The sequence below is a fragment of the Homalodisca vitripennis genome, unplaced genomic scaffold, assembly GCF_021130785.1.
Source record: "Homalodisca vitripennis isolate AUS2020 unplaced genomic scaffold, UT_GWSS_2.1 ScUCBcl_193;HRSCAF=1560, whole genome shotgun sequence".
NCBI lineage: Eukaryota > Metazoa > Arthropoda > Insecta > Hemiptera > Cicadellidae > Homalodisca > Homalodisca vitripennis.
Genome location: NW_025776316.1, coordinates 71,792 through 92,572, shown reverse-complemented (window position 1 = coordinate 92,572; position 20,781 = coordinate 71,792).

The following is a 20,781-nucleotide window of genomic DNA, read 5'->3' as shown; positions in this document are numbered from 1 at the left end:
TCAGGGGTTCATGTCTGACCGTACATTTCAGGTTAGACTAGGGACAAACCTATCCAGCACAACCAATCTGGAGAACGGGGGTACCACAGGGAAGCGTTTTGAGCTGCACGTTATTCGCCGTCGCCATAAACGGCATAACGGCTTGTGTCCGCCATCCTGTACGCTGTTCTTTGTTTGTGGACGACTTCGCCGTTTACGTCCTCTGCAAGAAGACTTGCTACGGCGGAGCGTTCCCTGCAGCTAACTATAAAGCGACTAGAGGAATGGAGTAGGCGGACGGGGATTTTCGTTCTCTACTTCCAAAACCCAATGTATAACATTCTCCAGACTAAGAAACTATTTAGAAACCGTCACTTACCTTGAACAGATCCCGAATAACATCAAGTCGGACTGTGAGATTCTTGGGTCTTACATTTGATTCCCGACTTACATGGATCCCTCACTTAAAATCGCTTAAGGCAAAATGCCTACAAAGGCTAAATATGCTTCGAGTTCTTACTGGGACCAAGTGGGGCGCGGACAGGACATGTATGCTACGTTTCTACAAAGCTTTTGTCCGTTCGTGCCTTGACTATGGTTCTCAGGTTTATTCTTCTGCCCGGCCAAACGCGTTAGGAATGCTTGACTCGATTCACCACTCTGCGATCAGGTTGGCTACTGGAGCTTTTCGTTCAAGCCCTACACCTAGCTTATTAGCGGAGGCTAGTGAACCAATGCTGGATATGAGACGCAAGCAACTTGCCATAAAATTATTTTCACTCCATTAAAAGCCAAGCCCGAAAATCCGGCATATGAACACGTATTTGAAAGTGACTTGATCGAAGTCTATGCTAATCGCCTTAACATCTCAGCTCCATTTGGACTAAGGGCTAAAGCGCTTCTCTCGGACCTTGGTATCGAGGAGTACCAAGTAAGCCAATGCTACCAGAGTGATATCCCTCCCTGGTTAGTAATTAAGTCCCGAAGTTGTCCTGTCACTTCACAAGTACAAGAAAGAAAAAGAAAACACTTCTAATTTAGTGTTCACGCAGGCTTTCCGGGAACTCCTGAGTGCTCGGGCAACCTTGCGACATAATTTACACTGATGGATCTAGGTCTGAGAATGGCACCGGATGTGCGTTCATAACGGCGAGCCGTGAGTATAGATTCTGTCTGCCCTCTGTAGCGTCAGTCTACACGGCAGAACTGACCGCTATTTTGAAAGCATTGAAACATCGTCTGCCCCAGGACCAGAAGGCTGGTCATCTGCTCCGACTCGCTTAGTAGTCTGCAAGCAATCAAGGACATGTATCCAAAACATGTCCTTGTGCGCGACATCCGATGTGCCATTCACAGGCTTCAAGTCCAAAATATACAGGTTGTTCTGGTGTGGGTGCCCGGTCACGCGGGAATTCCCGGAAATGAGCTTGCCGACAGGGCTGCTGGGAGTGCTCATGAGCTTCCTCCTTTTACTGCTATGGTGACAGGGTCAGACCTAAAGCCAATGGTGAAGGAGAAGTTAAGACGAGTTTAGGGTGATTCTTGGTCTCGGACGGTGTGCAACAAACTGAGAGCCATAAACACACCGTAGCTCCCTGGGGGACAGCCATCCGCGAGAACCGCAGAGAGGAAGTAGTGCTGTGTCGGTTGCGAATCGGTCACGCGCTGCTGACTCACGGGTACCTCATGAGTCGCGGGGATCCCCCGGAGTGTGCGCGTTGTGGAGTGGCTTTGAGTGTTGAGCATATTTTGGTCGAATGCCGTAATTATGCAACGCTAAGACGATCTTGTCAGCTCCCAGCAAGTCTATTCGATCTGTTGGGGGATGATGAGTCAGTCATTGTAAAGCTTTTTGAATTCTTAAGAAGAACGAGTCTTATCTCAAAGATTTGATCTGAGCGAGTACCTGTTAAGTTATATAACCTTTGTCCTTCTATTTATTGTTATTTGTTATTGTTATTTGTTATTAGTGAGGTGGGTCCCTTTACAACCTTACCTTCACTAACTTACCTGGTTTTTAACATTATATTGTTGTTATATTTATTATCGTTATTATTTATCTGACATATTTTAACTATTGGGCCCCTTTACAGCCTCTCGGCTATTTCTGTTATTTAGTTTTTAGTCCTCTGTTCACTGCTGTTGTTTTTCTTATTGTCTTAATGTGATAAATCTTCTTTGACACAGCGATCCGCTGTCTATTCTTTGTACTGATAACGTGACACCATATTTTAAAGTGTAGGTGTCCGTTAACCCTACGGGCATTGATAAACCTCCGTGTTTTATGCCCTTATAAATAATAATAAAAACAAAACCCCTTTTACACTACTTTCTGGAGTTGTCACACTAGGCCTAGGGCTCGCCTTTTCACATTTTAGACTAGGCCTACCGCCTTTCCCTTTTCTGCTTTTGAAAGCAGAAGGTGTAGAAGACCTTGGCATGTTTGAAAGTTTACTTATAATACATTACAATTCAACAATATCTCCACTTATAACACTATTCAAACAAAATGATCCTATTAGTTCACGGCAACTTTTATAAAACAACTTTGTTTCCACAAGAAACAAACAAACATAACCAAACCTGGGAATAAACACAATAATGAATTGCTCCATAGCAACAGTTGTCACTGGCAGTGCTGCCAATGAAAAAACAAAATATCCCACCACTCATACTTTATAAAGTCTGTTACTATATAAAAACTAGTGCAGATTCAGAAATCACAAAAACTCACCATTGCAATGTATTTTTATAATTTTTTTATAATATGTTCCAAATACTGAAATTGCACATATTAAACATCATTTTAACCGGAAAGAAACGTAGAATAACAAAACAAAATAAAACAAAAAATAATTTTTCTTCGACTTTTGAGGTAGGTACACAACCCCCTGAAGTGATATTTCATACTAGTTTTCATGTATTCTCCACACCAGTTTATTCCATCAGCGTACAACCTCTCAGCTAGCGGTTGGTCATCAATACCATCAAAGTTATCAAGTTGGCCATTTGCTGTTACAGTTGCTACTGGTAAGACATCAATATTATTTTCAGTGCTAGAACTTTGAATAGCAGCATTATTGTCGTTATCTACATTATTGTCCCTGTTGTCATTTATAGGACTGTCAACGAGCGTGTTTACTTCATTTATGTTGTCTGGAACATAATCCAGGTCTATCTGCATCAGAGCCAAGTAATCATGGTCTGGTTCCAGGATTCCATTCTCTCCTACAACGTAATTACCAACTACGTTATTCTCATCATCATCCTCTTCATTGATTTCACAGATTCAGAACCTGAGGGTAGATCTACAGTTTCCTGCAACCACGCTTCTATATTTTCATGTTTCTCCCACGACATTTTTCTGTAACACAATGATACAAACTACGATCACTACCTGCATAGTGGTAACGTGGTGTAACCACACCTGTTCAGAACGGCCATTCACTTGCATAGTGGTAACGTGGTGTAACCACACCTGTTCAGAACGGCCATTCACTTGCATAGTGGTAACGTGGTGTAACCACACCTGTTCAGAACGGCCATTCACTTGCATAGTGGTATCATGGTGAAACCACCAAATGTTTAGTATTTATAAAAAAAATTAAAGGCATTATTTCACAAACTAGGTGTTAATTCTAAACTGCAATATATATGCAACAATAATTAAACACTATAAGTTACCTACCTTGAAAAATAAGTCAACAGATGTGAAAATTGCTGGAGCTAACAAGGAACACGTGATCTTGCAATAACAATTAAAGAGCGCTACTAGTGCATAAACTTAGAACTAACACAGTATGAAGTAAAACATTTTTCCGATAGTTAGCAGCATTAGCTTGTCTCTAAAGTTGGTTACAACACAATACCGTCATGCAGTTATAAATAAGCGCCCGAATCGGTGGTTTCACTACGTTACCAGTATGCTTCAAAGGGTTAAGGGGATCCGCCACTATCTCAGACTTTTTATTTTGACTTTTTTAGGTGTTTACACTTTTTTTCTTATTGAATAAGACTTAATTTTATTCGTATTGAATAAGACTTAATTTTATTTTTATTGAATAAGACTTAATTAGAGGATTTATGCATTGAAACTAAAAACTCAACAATTAATTTTGTTTTTATGAAGCTTTTCAAAAATTTTAAGTTTTTTTTTTTAGTTTAATTCTAAATAACTTTTTATTTACAAACCTATATTAAAAAGTTGGATATTAATTTGTTTCTAACACTACCAAGAATATTCCTGTGTATGGTCAACTTGGTAACTTAAAAAATAACTTACTTATGAAATATTTTACAAAATTATAAAAACAAATCCCTCTGTTTTTCTAATTTTATTTTTTGTTCTCCTACTTTTATAGAATTAATGCTTGTATTACATTTCCTATACACACACACCTTCTTCATAATACCCAGGTACGATGTTAAAAATTTGACAGCTATATCTATCATAGTAACGAAGTTATTCAAACTTGCGTGAAGCAAGTTTTGAGAAAACGGCCGTAAAAGTTAACATTTGTTTTTAGTGACTTTAAAACTCTCCTGCACCATATGTAACACCCTCCACTTTTTTATTTTCTTCCTCTCTCAGCGGGCACTTTTCACTAGTTTCCTGTATTTCTTGTATTTTTCTGTGTCTCTTTCTTTCGGAAGGCGAAGACGATGAGAGTCCGTCTTTTGGGCAAGTCGCACTGTATTACTCCCCGGTGAAATACTAGCCTTAGAAAAGAGCTTGGTCATTGTCATGGCATGTCCCTCATTGTACAAGCAAATGCCCTCTGCCACCAAGGCATAAAGCTTCCTTTTGGCATTAACAATTGTTTTTGGACATTTACTCCATATAACTCCGTGTAGGGACACGTTTGCGTTTTGAGTTTTTCCTGAGGAGCATCTTTTTAGAAGATCATCTGTAGACAAACGGTTCTAAAAAGGCAAAATATGTTTGTACACAGTTTCATTTAGTGGTGTTTTTATACAGTCCTTGTGTTTTCTTACTGTTGCGCCTTTTGCAATGTCTCTTTGAAAGAAACACGCCTGTAGGACACTTGTCGTGAAAAGGAGTGACATCGGTGGAGCGACAATGGTCCAAAGTAGAAATAAATTAGCTTCTTTCATCGCTTTTGGGTCTGACAGATTGTTTGTAACAGCATTCCTACAGTACTGTGTAAGCTTGTCAATCGTTGAACCTTTCAAACTGCCATAGGCCTTGCCTCCAAGAGTTATTTTCTTTTTGGTGCAGTCCCTGACCAAGTTCCGCAAACCTGTGCCCAACCGTTTTGCTATGTGGTTGACACACTCCTGTTTTTTAATATTTAAATCTTCTCCATATACTTTCAAACTGCCATAGGCCTTGCCTCCAAGAGTTATTTTCTTTTTGGTGCAGTCCCTGACCAAGTTCCGCAAACCTGTGCCCAACCGTTTTGCTATGTGGTTAACACACTCCTGTTTTTCAATATTTACATCTTCTCCATATACTTTCAAACTGCCATAGGCCTTGCCTCCAAGAGTTATTTTCTTTTTGGTGCAGTCCATGACCAAGTTCCGCAAACCTGTGCCCAACAGTTTTGCTATGTGGTTAACACATTCCTGTTTTTCAATATTTACATCTTCTCCATATACTTTCAAACTGCCATAGGCCTTGCCTCCAAGAGTTATTTTCTTTTTGGTGCAGTCCCTGACCAAGTTCCGCAAACCTGTGCCCAACCGTTTTGCTATGTGGTTAACACACTCCTGTTTTTCAATATTTACATCTTCTCCATATACTTTCAAACTGCCATAGGCCTTGCCTCCAAGAGTTATTTTCTTTTTGGTGCAGTCCATGACCAAGTTCCGCAAACCTGTGCCCAACCGTTTTGCTATGTGGTTAACACACTCCTGTTTTTCAATATTTACATCTTCTCCATATACTTTCAAACTGCCATAGGCCTTGCCTCCAAGAGTTATTTTCTTTTTGGTGCAGTCCCTGACCAAGTTCCGCAAACCTGTGCCCAACCGTTTTGCTATGTGGTTGACACACTCCTGTTTTTCAATATTTACATCTTCTCCATATACTTTCAAGGAAGTCAAGTGGTCATGTGTTTTTGAGTCTCCGTCTGACACAACGCTTGTGTACCGGAATCCAACATTCTGAGATCGCTGCCAAAGACGTTCTGCGGCCTCGGACTCCATAGCAGGAGATGAACCTTCAAAGTTTGCTTGACATGTGATCCAGTGATCTAATAACCACTCTTCATATTCCTCTGAATTTTCATCTAATTCACTCTTTTTCATCTGGCACATACGACAGTACTTTGATATTACCTCATAGTCAATTACTAAGCCTGTTATAACTTCAATTACGCAGCCTACCCCATACTTTGATGTAAACCCCCTCTTCTGCCACGATCCGTCGTAGCTAACAGTAATATCTAGGGTCTTTTGTTCATCTAGTGCATCTAAAAGGTTATCAGAGTACACTTTAACCACTTCTATACGAGCATTTTTCAGCGAGCTCTAAACGTGCTCCTTTGCAAAGTCTACAACTAGTCTAACTTGTTTGTCGTAAGCTGAGTGATTAATGCAGGGGATATGTAGACCCATGCTAAATGTTTGCAGGCCCATGTGTCCTTTCCGTAATTACATAAATGTTCTTGTCATTCGTCTGTTAATGTCATATGGAGGCCTGGTTTTTACCGTGTCATCAAAAATTGTTTTTTTGAAGTTTCAAAACTTGTTTTTAGGTTGCATGACAGACAGTGTACAATTATCTCTTCACTTTTCTTTAGTAGGTATGACCTTAGAATTGACATCAAAACAAAACTTACAAGGCATTTCTTCTAAGAAGTTTGCAAGAAGAGCAAGATCTATTAGGCAGTAGACAGGAGCGTTTTCATCGGAAACTTCAATCTGAGGTTTGTATGAAGAAACTAGTTCACAACCTGTAGGTTTTTTTTTCTTACTGGCGTATTTTCCTCACAACAATCAGTTTGCTCTTGTGGAACTGGTAGGCCTATCTCAAGCCTAGGCCTACTTCTGTCAATACACATCGGTTCATTGCTTGGTCCAGGCCTAACATTGTCATAATCAATCTGCGGCATTGATTGGATTTCGACATTTGGAATCCCAAAAGAAGTGTTTTTATATCCTACATCACTATTTTTATAAGCATCCCATCTTTTAAAAACTGACTTTCTGTTCAAATTGCTTCTGATTTTCTTGCCTAATTTTACTCTTCCCATATTTACTTACCATATGAGCACAAAGTAAGCAAAAAGGGTATGCCTAGCCTAAGTCAAAAAACTAAAGCACCACTCAAAATTCACCGAATAAAAACTATATAAACTTTAGTTATGAGCACAAAGTAAGCAAAAAGGGTATGCCTAGTCTAAGTCAAAAAACTAAAGCACCACTCAAAATTCACCGAATAAAAACTATATAAACTTTAGTTAGCTGTTATTAGTTGTCACTCTGTTTACTAACAGTCAAACATAACCTCCAATAACAATAAACAATGATTATAAACTCAAGAAGCAACCAGCAGTGATGCAACTTTTGATTCACAAATTGTTCACCACTCTTTATTATTTTTATGTAAAATACATAATGTATATATAAAACATGAATATGTTTATTGTTTTGTGAAAATGTACTTTATACTTAGTTACTATGGTTCTATTTCATCAGTATTACAGTAAAGAAAATAATAATAATTGGTGAATATGTTACACTCAAACACCGAATTCGGACAATGTCCGAAATTTTTACTCACTCCGCGATGTGGACAACGTGAATTAACCACACGTCGCGGATTGAGCATTTTTTTTCGGACATTGGCCGAAGCGAAATACCCAGAACGCGTTGTGGGTAAGCGAAAGTACTCAAAGAGACGAAATAAAAACACGTTCATCGGAGATTGAGCAAAACCATAATACCCATAACCGACGTGGGGTAATCTAATTTGCCCACGTCGGGTTGTGGGTATTTGTAATTTGCGCAAACGCCGAAATCCGTTTCCCACAGTCCCAGACGTGCAGGTCGAGACATGCGCCCCCCCCCCCCACTATCGTCACTGTTAGCAACAAAATAGGCCTACTGTCTATTTTCATTGACATTAGTGCACTGTCGTTATACACAAGCAGTTTTTCTTTGTTCTGTGCGTAAGTGGCGTGTGTTGACTTATTTTAAAGTGCTGTTGTGTTTTGTTGTGATTTTGTTTGAAATGAAGGAATCATTTCACAGTAAATTGGAAGATCTGATGTCCAAGAAGAATGGTCTCACAAGTCGAAATTTTATTATCGAGGAGCCACGCTATGAAGAAATTATCAGCGAAGTAAAGGAGGCAAAAACAGAAGAGGGAAAAATGGTCAGTCCTTGATGTCTAAAGATTATCGCCGAATCAATCGGTTTGATGTCATAAACATTGGCGATAAAAGAAATGTTGATTGAAAAAAACAACTGAAGAAATGACAGAGATATAAAATATTTCTGTCGCATTGATCAAATGTATGACACATTCATTCAGCTCACTTACGAGTTGGTCATAAAAAAGAAAAAGCTATGGAAAGCCGAGCTAAAAAAGAAATTTTGTAACATTACCAGGGAGGTAATTAAAATATATTTGGATCTTTGCGAACCTTGCGCACTTAAGAAAAAGTCAAAAAGTAAAGGGCTGGTTGTTAAAACCCATCATTATGACAGCATTAAATTCACGCTGCCAGGTAAGATATCATAGCATTTCTCTAAATAAGACAGTTTCTCCTTTGCTGACAAATACCTAAGCGTATTACGCATGGCAGTTGTTATAATGAGGTATATGGTATAGTTGACATAACATTTATGTTGAGTCGATTTATGTATTTTTATTGTATTTTAGGTGGATCTAATTGATATGCAATCAGAGCCTGACGGCGAATACAAGTTTATCCTTAATTATCAAGATCATCTCACACCAAGTTTGTTGTTCTACGTCCCTTGAAAACTAAAACTGCTGATGAAGTATCCGACATCCTTTTGGATATATTTTGCTTATTTGGGGCTCCATTACATTACTTCACAGTGATACATGGACGGGAATTTTGTAACCGGGTAAGTGGTTAAAAACAAATTACTGTAGTGAAAAGATTTCCACCCTAGAATTTAGTATTTTTGTAATGGTAATGGTACGGTTTTCAGGTTATCGAGAACCTAGCCAGTAAATGGAGTGCCATAAAACTAGTACATGGAAAAACCAAGACACTCGCAGAGTCAAGGGTCTGTCGAACGGGGCCAATCAAGACGTTCGAGATAGTCTTGTGGCTTGGATGACTGATAACACAACACCTCAGGATGGGCAAAATGGTCTCAGGATCATTCAGAATACTAAGAACAACACGTTACCACAGTGGGATCAAGAGAACCCCTTATGAGGCAATGTTTGGTTCACCACAGAAAAAATGGATTATTAGATTCCCCCTTTGACAGCCGACGTCGTAAAAAAAATAACTACTGAGGAAGAACTAGAAGGAGAGTTCTCTAAGCTTGAAAAAAGTTTTAATGAAGAAGACAACGAAGAAATAAATGCTGTGGATGAAGATTGCTTCGGAGATTTTGACAAGGACTGTAGAAAACAATGAACACGTAGAAAAAGAAACTATGTCCAGCGATAACTTAACACTCTGTAATATAGATTGTGACAAAGCAATAGATTGTGACAAAAGCAATAGATTGTGACAAAGCAAACAGCTGTTTTGAATGTGGTCTTATGAAGTTTTAAATAACGAAGACTAGGTCTTACCTTTGTGCACTCTTTGCTCAAGAAAATCTGCCATAGACACAATACGAGAAAACTGTGTAACTGCATTGAAAAGTCAGGCAGCCAAAATGTTAAAGCGTACTGAAAGAAAATTAACTCCAGTCTCAGTCGGCGATAACGTTTTGGTAAACATTCCTGATGTCGACCGGGGCCGACTAGCTCCAAGAATGTAATGCTGTTGTAATAAATAAGACGATGATTTCCTATACCCTTGGTACAAAGCATGGAGTTCTTGACAAACAGTTTTCCAGAAACCAGTTCCAGGTAGCTCCTAATAAATTTATTAATAACATCGATGTACCTGATGACAGCTCAATGTCCGTAAAGAAGCAATGAAGTCATCCGGGTCCAAACAAGGTTTCATCAGATGTGGATGCAAAGAAGAAGTGTTCGGGCAGATCTTGCAAAATGTGTAAAATCAAATTTAAAATGCAATTCTAAATGTCACGGTAGCACTTCTTGTGCTAACAAGTAAAGTGAATTACTTTCTGAAAAGAACTTTAATAAACATTGAAAGTGGTACATGTGTGAAAAATAACTTTTTTTTCTATTTTCAATAATAAGATACTTGTATTTTACTGTTTAGTTTTTGTTTTGATTGAAATAAATGGAATTTCAAGGAAAATTTGATTTTATTTTACTTGTTATAATGGAATTAGTGTAGGGTATGGTATGGTTGTGTTTGGAGGCTTTTCGGCGTTTGCGCAAATTACAAATACCTCCACAACCTTAATCTAATCTAATTTGGGTAATCTAATTTGCCCACGTCGGGTTATGGGTATTATGGTTTTGCTCAATCTCCGATGAACGTGTTTATTTCGTCTCTTGAGTTACTTTCGCTTACCCACAACGCGTTCTGGGTATTTCGCTTCGGCCAATGTCCGAAAAAAATGCTCAATACGCGACGTGGGTAATTCACGTTGTCCACATCGCGGAGTGAGTAAAAATTTTCGGACATTGTCCGAATTCGGTGTTTGAGTGTAACAAATACACCAAACGTGATTGAAAAACTGCTAAAACAGAGAGGTGCACTGTTTTACATTTTAGTTAAAAAATACATGAAAAAATTTTCATATTCAGTTAAAATTTCACCCACATGTTCAGAAGTATATACTTAACCAAAAAATCCACTTTTTGGAAAAAGTTAAAAAATAATTGAAAAATCGGTAAAAAGATAGTGGCGGATCCCCTTAAGGGGATTGCGAACGCCATAAGACCGTAATGCTCAGTTTATGCCATGTAACACAAAACCTATTAGACATAGAGCTTTGCAGTTTTTTTTATTTAAAAGAGGAGTTCATTATCTAGTTCCCTGCACAAAATTTTAATATTATAACAAACACAACAATTTTTCAGATTTTTTTTAATATATATGTGTTTTACTTCAAATTTATTTGAAAACATTTTTTTCTTGAGATGCAATTAAAAAATCCTTAAATCCTCGTGCAGGGTTATCTGTGTTATCTGTAATGGTTACTGAGATATATGACATTAAAATTAAAAAACACCAACTTTCAGGAAATCAACAAACTACTAAAAATATCATAGACAAATCATTGAAATTTACTATTTAGTGGCAACCAGCTGAATATGATGGATTGTCTGGATCTTCTCCCTCAAGATACTGGTCTTCAAGCTTCCTTTTTAGTAATATTCTACTTTGTCTGATTTTTTTTCGAATTCTTCAGCTGCTTTTTCGCTTTTCTGAATTCGCTCATAGTCCAACCGTTGCATAGTTGAAAGCAAATTATGCCCTATTTTCAACCCTAAACTATTTATGACTTTACACTCACTACAATATCCATCATTGAAAGATAAGACAGCATCTAGTACTCCAAATTTTAGGGTATTTAATTTAACAAATGTCCTTTTTGGAATACGGGACCAAATTAGATTATTGAGAGATTCGTTCGGATTTTGGGTCAAACCTGCTAGACATTTTCTTCACAGTTCAGGATTTGAGGGGTCTCTAAAACTGGGTTTTATTTCTGTCATTATAATTTCTGGTAAGTGGAAATGTTTGGTATGATCGTAATCTTTATTTTCGATTATGGCGATGTTAAATTTGCACCAAGTTGTAGGTTCCTTGGGGGCATAGTTCATGTCTCGGTTCATCATTGCTTGACATAACACGGAAATATGTGGCCCAGACTGCTTTGTGCATTTCAGGTAAGCTGTGGCAGTTTCTTCTGATTGCCAGACCATAAAATATTTGTAGCTTCTGTACTGCTAAGTCAGTAAGCCGATTTTTTCCTGATAGGGACTTCCCATCGGCTAATTTAGTGTTCTTGGATTTCATTTTCAACGTACGCAGACGAGAGCCCATTCTTTTTTTAATGTGGCCTACACATTGAAGCTTATTTATTTTTTTATATCACCATATGGCTTTGATTCACACACTAATAAATAAGCATTAGAATTTACGTCTCCGAGATAATCGATATAACGCACGTTATACTTCTCCAGTGACCTTTAAAAAATAGTTACTGCTCCTTCCGATTCCATGTCCTCACTTGTGCCTGAGTAATTACCAATACAATTCTCTTCATGGTCATTTTGCAGCTTTCTTGGACACAAACAATGTTTGCTCATGCAGTGAATATCAAGCACCTTACCAGAAACTATACCATTCAATGATTGGTGGCCTCGCTTTTGCCACGAGCCGTCCAAGGCCACACAAAGATCTGTAGGCTCTCTATCTTCATTAAAATTTATAGCAATTGCCTCTGTAACAGCTTGGCGCATGGATTCATTGCAGACAGACTCAGTAGCTTGGCCTAATACTCTTTCATATTTTGAGAACACTGTTGGAGGAGCTGGGATGTTCAAAATGCCACAAAGGCTTCGCGCAGCGGTAAAACCTTTCCCTATTACTCGCATTCCATAGACAAGTCGTATGTTTAGGTCATACATAGTTGTAAGTGTGTTACATTCAGTCTTTTGGCTATTTCTTACACTTATGTGATCACAGTTATCAAAAGTTGACTGGCCTTCATTGCAATTTAGACATGTAATCGTAATTTTGGTTGCTGGGTCTACGAGTGACTTCTTCGATAATTTCAGACTATTGCCACAAAATTTAAAAACTGCAATTCCTGTTAGGGCACTTTCTAACTTGCTAATGTCTACAATTTCATATTCTAGAGTATCATTTTGGGCCTTATAGTAGTCAAAATTAGAATTAAGCTTTACCTTTGATCTTGAAGGTTTCCTAATTTCACTTTTCTCAGGTTGTGTGTTATTACTCTTACGAGGACCTTGTTTTTACACAGTTTATGCCTAGTACCTACTTTCTTACGATTGCCCATTATAAAAGAGTAATCTACAAAATTATTCAACAAATAATAACTCTAAACTACACTAACAAATCACAATCACAAAAACACAATTACAAAAACAATCGTAACTTCTTGTGAAACAATCACAAACAGAACATAAACAAAGAGCAATTTCAGTTGATAAAAAGAAAAATATCAGCTGCTTGCAGTTATAAAAAGAAGTGATGCAGTTTAGTGTTGCCAACATGACAACAAGTAATACACAGGGTTATTACGGATAGTAAGTACTATAACAAATCAAATTTGGGTAAAACAACGAAAAATCCATTCGTGCACGTCTATATATCTTATTTTTTATACGTTTCACATTATATATGTATGTACGTTCCATATATATATATATATATATGTATATATATATGTATATATATATATACATATGGAAAGATGAAGAATCAGAGAATATAATTCAATAAAAACATAAATTTGCACAAAAACTTTTTTTCCGGTTAGCACTCCCCTTTTTTAAATATCAATGTACTCGTAGGTCTAGACCTAGTTCAGTGATGGGGGGGTTAGCCTGTTATTCAATTCACAACACTTGGCTATAATAATATTATTTTCATAAGAAAACAAACTACAATATTATGAGATACCTTTAAAGAATTTAGACTATTATTAGCGGAAACAGTTATGTCTTGAGTAAAGTAAGACTCTAGCCTAAAGTTTGAAGGTTAGGAACACAGAGGTTTTAATATATTAATTGAATAGGTTATTACCTGAGTTATCTTCAAATAAATACTCATTGATGTCTTCTTCATTCATTTTCTTGAAAACTATGGAGCAATAGAATAGTTAAAACAACTATTAGAAAGTTTTACTTAGTGTTTTTGTTTTGCACCAAGATCCTACAAACCCAAACAACTTTGAACCATAGGGATGTAAGTGCTTGTATCCTTCTTCCACCAAACACATGAGAACATCTGTTCAGTAGTGTTTAGAAAACTCGCTAGATTTCAGCACCTGTCAAGAATCAATTTATATCCCTTTGCCACATAACAGAATGGTATCTCATCTAGCGTTTCCAAGCACTAACTCTATTTTTGTCACTTACACCCCTTTGACTCTAACCGCCTCAATTACTGATTAGCTATCCATCCACTTTACTACTGTTAACTTATTGTCTGAGGAAAGCCGCTCCTTACATGATCATTGATCCATTTTTAATTGATTGAACTTGATTTCTTGGAGTCGGTTTGACATCATTGTTCCAGTGGCATAGTATTGAGCTTCGATTAGCTTTTGCATCAAGCTAATTGAGGTGAAATACCTGTCAAAATACAATACACTATGAGGAGGGACGCTATCTTTCAGACGCATGACAACTGAAGGTCCTAATCCTAGTTTGGCCTTAAAGGTTAGATTTGTCTGTGATCCCCGATACAGGAAAAAATCAAACATGATGCCCCCTGAAGTAGTGAGAACAAACACTTTCAATCCAACAGGCCTAGGTTTGTTTGGAACATACGCAAAGTGATCTTTCCTAAAAAGGGCACCATCTGTTCATCAATGGAATAGTTGCCAGGATGTCGTTCAATTTTGTCACACCTACTCTTTACTGCATCTAGTACAGGTTGTACTTTCCATAGACGGTCACGGTTCTCAGGTGGACTATTGACATCTACTACATATAAGCAATTTCTCAAGATAAAAAATCTGTTTCTTGTCATTGCTTTTTGTATAGCCTCGATACTATAACCTGCCGACCAGTACATTCGCAAGCGAGGATATTTCAAGCAACCTGCAATAAGGTGCATTCCAAAAAGTCTCTTGATCTCCGCAGCGTCAGTATTCAACTCTTTACCATACTCACTTAGACTGTACATATTTGTAAAAGTAGCGGTTTGTTCAAAAAAATCATTTGAAAAGTAGTCGTTGAAATACTGCAATGGCGTTTTGTTATTAGGAACTTCCTAAGGTTGTATTTATTTCTACAGAAACTGTTTGTGTTTACAAATTTACCTTCTTTCCAGTTGGGTTTAGTTTGTTTCCTATTAGGTTTACTTTTTTTGGTGGAGCTCAACCTCTTACTTTTATAGAATGGCGTTTTTCGTTTTTTGGAACATGGAAAATTGGTGGGCCTACCTTTTGATTTTGTTGAAGAAGTACCTGGGGTTGGATCACCCAAAAAGTCCCCTCCACCTGTATCCATATCAACGGGGCCTTCGGAATCACTTTTGTAAGGTTGGTTTTGTTTAGATTAAGGTGTGAAATATTATAATGTATTATGAGCAAGGGCTCTTGTTAAAGGATTTAAATAATAGGTTCGATTGTCAATACAACACCCTCAAATGAACCAACACATAGTTTATGTGTAATAGCATCTCATTATATTAATTAAAATTTTAATTAACAATGGATATCATCAACCGACATATTGGACACGACTTTCATACCATTTATGTTTAATATTATTCATTACAATTTATGTTGTGTCGCAATAAATATGTGATCATGAATTAACGTGAGAAAACTTTCTTTTAAAATATGTAAACATTTACATAAATTTGTGTAATAGCATCTCATTATATTAATTAAAATTTTTAATTAACAATGGATATCATCAACCGACATATTAAACACGACTTTCATACCATTTATGTTTAATATTATTCATTACAATTTATGTTGTGTCGCAATAAATATGTGTTCATGAACTAACGTGAGAAAACTTTCTTTTAAAATATGTAAACATTTACATAAATTTGTGTAATAGCATCTCATTATATTAATTAAAATTTTAATTAACAATGGATATCATCAACCGACATATTGAACACGACTTTCATACCATTTATGTTTAATATTATTCATTACAATTTATGTTGTGTCGCAATAAATATGTGATCATGAATTAAAGTGAGAAAACTTTCTTTTAAAATATGTAAACATTTACATAAATTTATGTAATAGCATCTCATTATATTAATTAAAATTTTAATTAACAATGGATATCATCAACCGACATATTGAACACGACTTTCATACCATTTATGTTTAATATTATTCATTACAATTTATGTTGTGTCGCAATAAATATGTGATCATGAACTAACGTGAGAAAACTTTCTTTTAAAATATGTAAACATTTACATAAATTTACATGATTAAAACAAATGAGTGGCTTTTCCAAATTAAGAACATTTAAATAAAATATATGGAATAAGAAAATACGAATTCCAATAATAAACTATTCATTTGATTTCTACACATTATAATCTTTTCTTTTCATAACTTTAGGTACAGGTTTATTGTAAATGAAACGTATTAAAATGATTAACTAAAAACCACACTTTTGAAGATAGAACGATAACTTTTGTTTTGTTTTATTTGTAAACAACCACTGCATCACTTGAATATATTTTATTATAGATTTATATATTTTAGCATATTTAAAAATGACTAAAACCTAAAAAGAAAAATAAATTTAATTGAAATTTTGAGTTTAACCGAAAATATTACTAGTAACACATTCACTGCTAGAAAAAACATTAAAACTCACAAGGCATGCTAAATTTTTTTTATTAGTAAACATACCTTAACATGAGGTAATTCCATAAACAGCAATAAAAAAATGTTCAGACACCAAATTCTTCGAAAATGTGACGTCATTGGTTAAGTCTCCGATCGGAGACGGCAGCACATAGCAGTAAATGTTTGGAAAAAGTCAAAAACAGTTTTTATTATCATAAAAGGTCCTGTTTTACAAAAGTAAATCCTAGTATAATTTTTATTTACACTATTTACATCTCTCCCACCATCCTTCATTGAGTTTTCTTATGGGTTGTGCCACTTGTCAAAGCAGGCAAGTGCACAAAGCCCTGGCTCACCCGGGCACTGGGCACAAACGAAAACAGTTAGTGTTTTTTTTTTTCTTTTCTTTGGCACATCGCCTGCATCTCTTACGTTTGAATCGATCCCCAACATTACTTCGTACTTCTGGTTTGGAAAGTACATGCCTAGCGGCTGATAGTTGGCGTGGACGCGGAAGCTCGGCGGGAGTGGGCGGTGGCAAGAGCTTCTCGATGACAGCATTTCGAAAGTCATACAGTTTCATTCTTTTGCCTCTGCGAGAATGGGCAAATTAATGCAGTTTGAATGCGTTGATCATCATGAGAAGCAACATGTGGATAAATGTCTTTTTGTACCATCTGAGAGATTTATGCTCCATTGCATAATAACTCATCATCTGGTCACTACGGTGCACTCCCTTCATGTGGGCATTATAGTGGATGATAGGGAGTGGCTCTTCACGAGGTTGCCCCCGTCTGTTCACAGAAACTCCCCAGTGGTTTTCAAACTGTGTTAATATGTACATTACTTGGCGCTTGTCGCACCACTTGGCAACCATCACTCCCTCCGCAAAACTCTGTTTTTTCTCCCCTTTTCAGTTTTTTGGCCTTCACTTCAGCGGGGAGGTACTTACGATTTAGCAACAAAGTACCAGTACAATATGTATCTCTGGCAAGAAGTTGGGAAGCCATAGGGAAACTATTGTAATAGTTGTCCATGAACAGTGAGTGACCAACTCCAAGTTTCCCTCGCATAAGATACTTCACAACCTTGATTGCGTGTCCTCTACCACTTAACTCTCCCCCTTTGCCAGAAAATACTGTAAAGGAAAGGCACACTCCTTCAGGATCACAAAGCGAGTATAACTTTATTCCATACTTGTGCCTATTCCCTTTTATGTACTGTCGGAATTTGAGTCGTCCTCTCCAGAGTACAGTACCTTCATCAATTGAAAGTTCTCGACCAAGATAATACACTGATTCCATTTATTCATTGAAATAGTTTATTAGCATTCTAATTTTGTACAGACGGTCGTCATCATCTTGTTCATGTTGCTGGTCATTGCGACTAAAATGAATACACCGCAAAATGAGTAAAAATCTGTCTCTGCTCATTTGTTGCCTAATAAAATCACAGTTGAACATCCTGTTCGTTTTCCAGTAATCGCTTACTCTATTCATCCTCACAATGCCCCCATATGATAGATAATTCCAATAAATGTCTTACATTCTTCAATAGTAAGATCCTTCCACTTATTTATTCTAGAATTACGCTTCAAATTTGGTGCAAAGACAACCTGATAGGCATACTCATTTGTTGCCGTAACTATGTTTTGCAAAACATCATCAATCAGGAGCTCAAACCAGTCAATTGGTTTGTTTTCGCCTGGTACAGGTACCAAGAGCTCATTCACCTTTTAAAAGGTATGTTTCGCAATCCTGCTATGATGAAGGGGGCCCACTGTGGATTGTAAACAATGTCCCCCTCTTCCTCACTTTCCCCCTCAACTTCAGGCGGGGCGTCGAGCTGCGCATCACCAAGGTCACTGTCATGGCCGCCGCCGCTACCACCACACATTTCCGACTCACTCGGTTCTAACTCACTGGCAAACACAAGGCCTTGTAAATCGTCATCCGAAAGTCTACTTGACCCCGCCATTGCATAACAGACCGTATAATGTATCACTAAACCAAACGTACTGCACACTAACTGAAAATTCAACTATTTAGCTCCTGAAGCAAATACAGCACTTTTAGGTTAGTAACGCCACGCTAGAAAATTATTGACAACGTTCCAACTTAAGAGCTGGAGGCAAACTGACCATATGTTGCAACAATAACCGACAGTCTCCGATCGGAGACGTTAGCAGTGAATGTGAATATTTTTATCGTAACATTTGTTTTTATTTTGAAGTACATTTTATATTGAATACTTGTACATATGTTCAATTAAATATATTGATAAATAACAGAGAAAATAGTTTTTTCAAAAACATGACAATTTCTATTTATAACAAATTCTTACCTTACGGAGGCTTCAGCCACTGGATGTTGCCGTTTTTCATCCAGTTAAGGCTCATTGGCAGAAGGAAGTCCAAAAATGGAGGTACGAAAACGGAACCCAAAAAATAAAAAAAGAAGATTTTGCCCCAACGTTGAAAAGAGTCCTTGATGTGAGTATAAAAAAGGAGACTGTCGTCAATGGATTTTCCACGACAGGTCTCTTAACCCTTAATGCTGATGATGTGGACTTTTCTAAAGTCATTAAATCACAGAGAAGATTTGATAGTCAAAAAGCTGTGTCCAACAGTCAGTGGCTGGCTCTACGGAGTGATTTGTTTTACTTGGATGAAAAGATTGGAGAGGGGAAATTGGGGCTTTTTAAGAAAGGAGAAATCCAAAGACGAGATGAAAGTTTGTTTGATTTGTGGACAGAGATAAAAGAGGAGGTAAGGACTTACAGAGAGGCACTAGAAAATAGTAAAACAAGTACAAGAACTGATAACAACCTGGCGGACACAGCACCAACAGAAGGCATTGCTACAACAGTTGTTAACAATGCGGAATGCGGAGTAAAAGTGATAGCTATTGGTCAGAGTGATGTGGTGCAAAGTGACACAAACCAAAACGAAGAACTAAGTTTAACCAACATATTTGATCTCTCGGGAATTAATGAATTCCCCATAGAACTGGACTTACCTGTAGATTATCCAACAGATAGTCTACTTGATATTCAATTTGAAATACCTAATTTAGATCAAACACTTCGTCCCCCTACTGGCCTTACTACCCCCAACAAAATTTCAACTTCAACGACAAACGACCTTCTTACTTCGACTACCAAAGATCCTACTCCTTCAATTAGTGTTCCAAATTTTGCTTCAAAACCTTTGTCTAGAAAAATCCCTACTTCACCTTCTTTGGACTGTATGACTCCCTCACCCATTCCAACTCCCACTGAACAACCGACTACTAGTAGTAGTGTGCCTACGCAAACGCCCTTGATAACTACACATACAAACTCTACTCCAAAGTCCAATTTAACCGTAGCAGAACTAAAGAGCAAGGTGCCCTCTCCTTTTAAAAGAGCACTGTTTTGGCCAGGAGAGACCCAGAAATCTAAGAAATATGTTAAAAGAATTAAGCTTCCTAGTGCTATAACATCAGAGGAATGGAAAGAATATTATAAGAAAAAAGAAGAAGATAAGAAAGTAGCCGCAGAGGAAAAGGAAAGGAAGAAGAAACTTTTGAGGGAGGCGAAAGCCAAAATAAAAAATGAAAGCAGAGAGCAGAAAGAAACGAAATGCAAACGAAAAGTTTCAGAAAAGGAGGATATGGAAAATGAGGAGGATGAACCTGACGACAACTCGGCCCAGTTAGAACTTCCAGACCCCATAAACCTTAATGTTAACGAGCTTCAGCCAAGCCAGTGGGTTGATGTTCCGTATGATTTATGGAGAAATAAGAAGTTGTTTGTAGGGCAAATAATGTCAATAAATAAAGAAGATAGGACAGGAAAAATTAAATTTTTGGAAAAGAAGATGGAATCGGGAAAATTTATATGGCCGACAAAGGATGACGTAGACACTGTCCCCCTTGATGAGATAGTACAGTATCTTCGTGAGCCTACATTTGATAGGTGGGGTTACCTATCTTTTGAAGACTTAAAATAAACACAAAACTCTTAAACTTTCGTTTTTCTTACGCTATGATTTACTTCATTTATTAGAAATAAGTTATATGAAATAATGTTAACAATGTACAACACTTTAAAAAACTGGCTCTCGAAAATAAATTATATTAATGAGATTCTCAAAGTGTTACATTAATAAACTGTTAATGTATTAATGTTATTGAGATGTATTTTAGTGGTAAATAACGTATTATTTAGGTGTAACTTCTT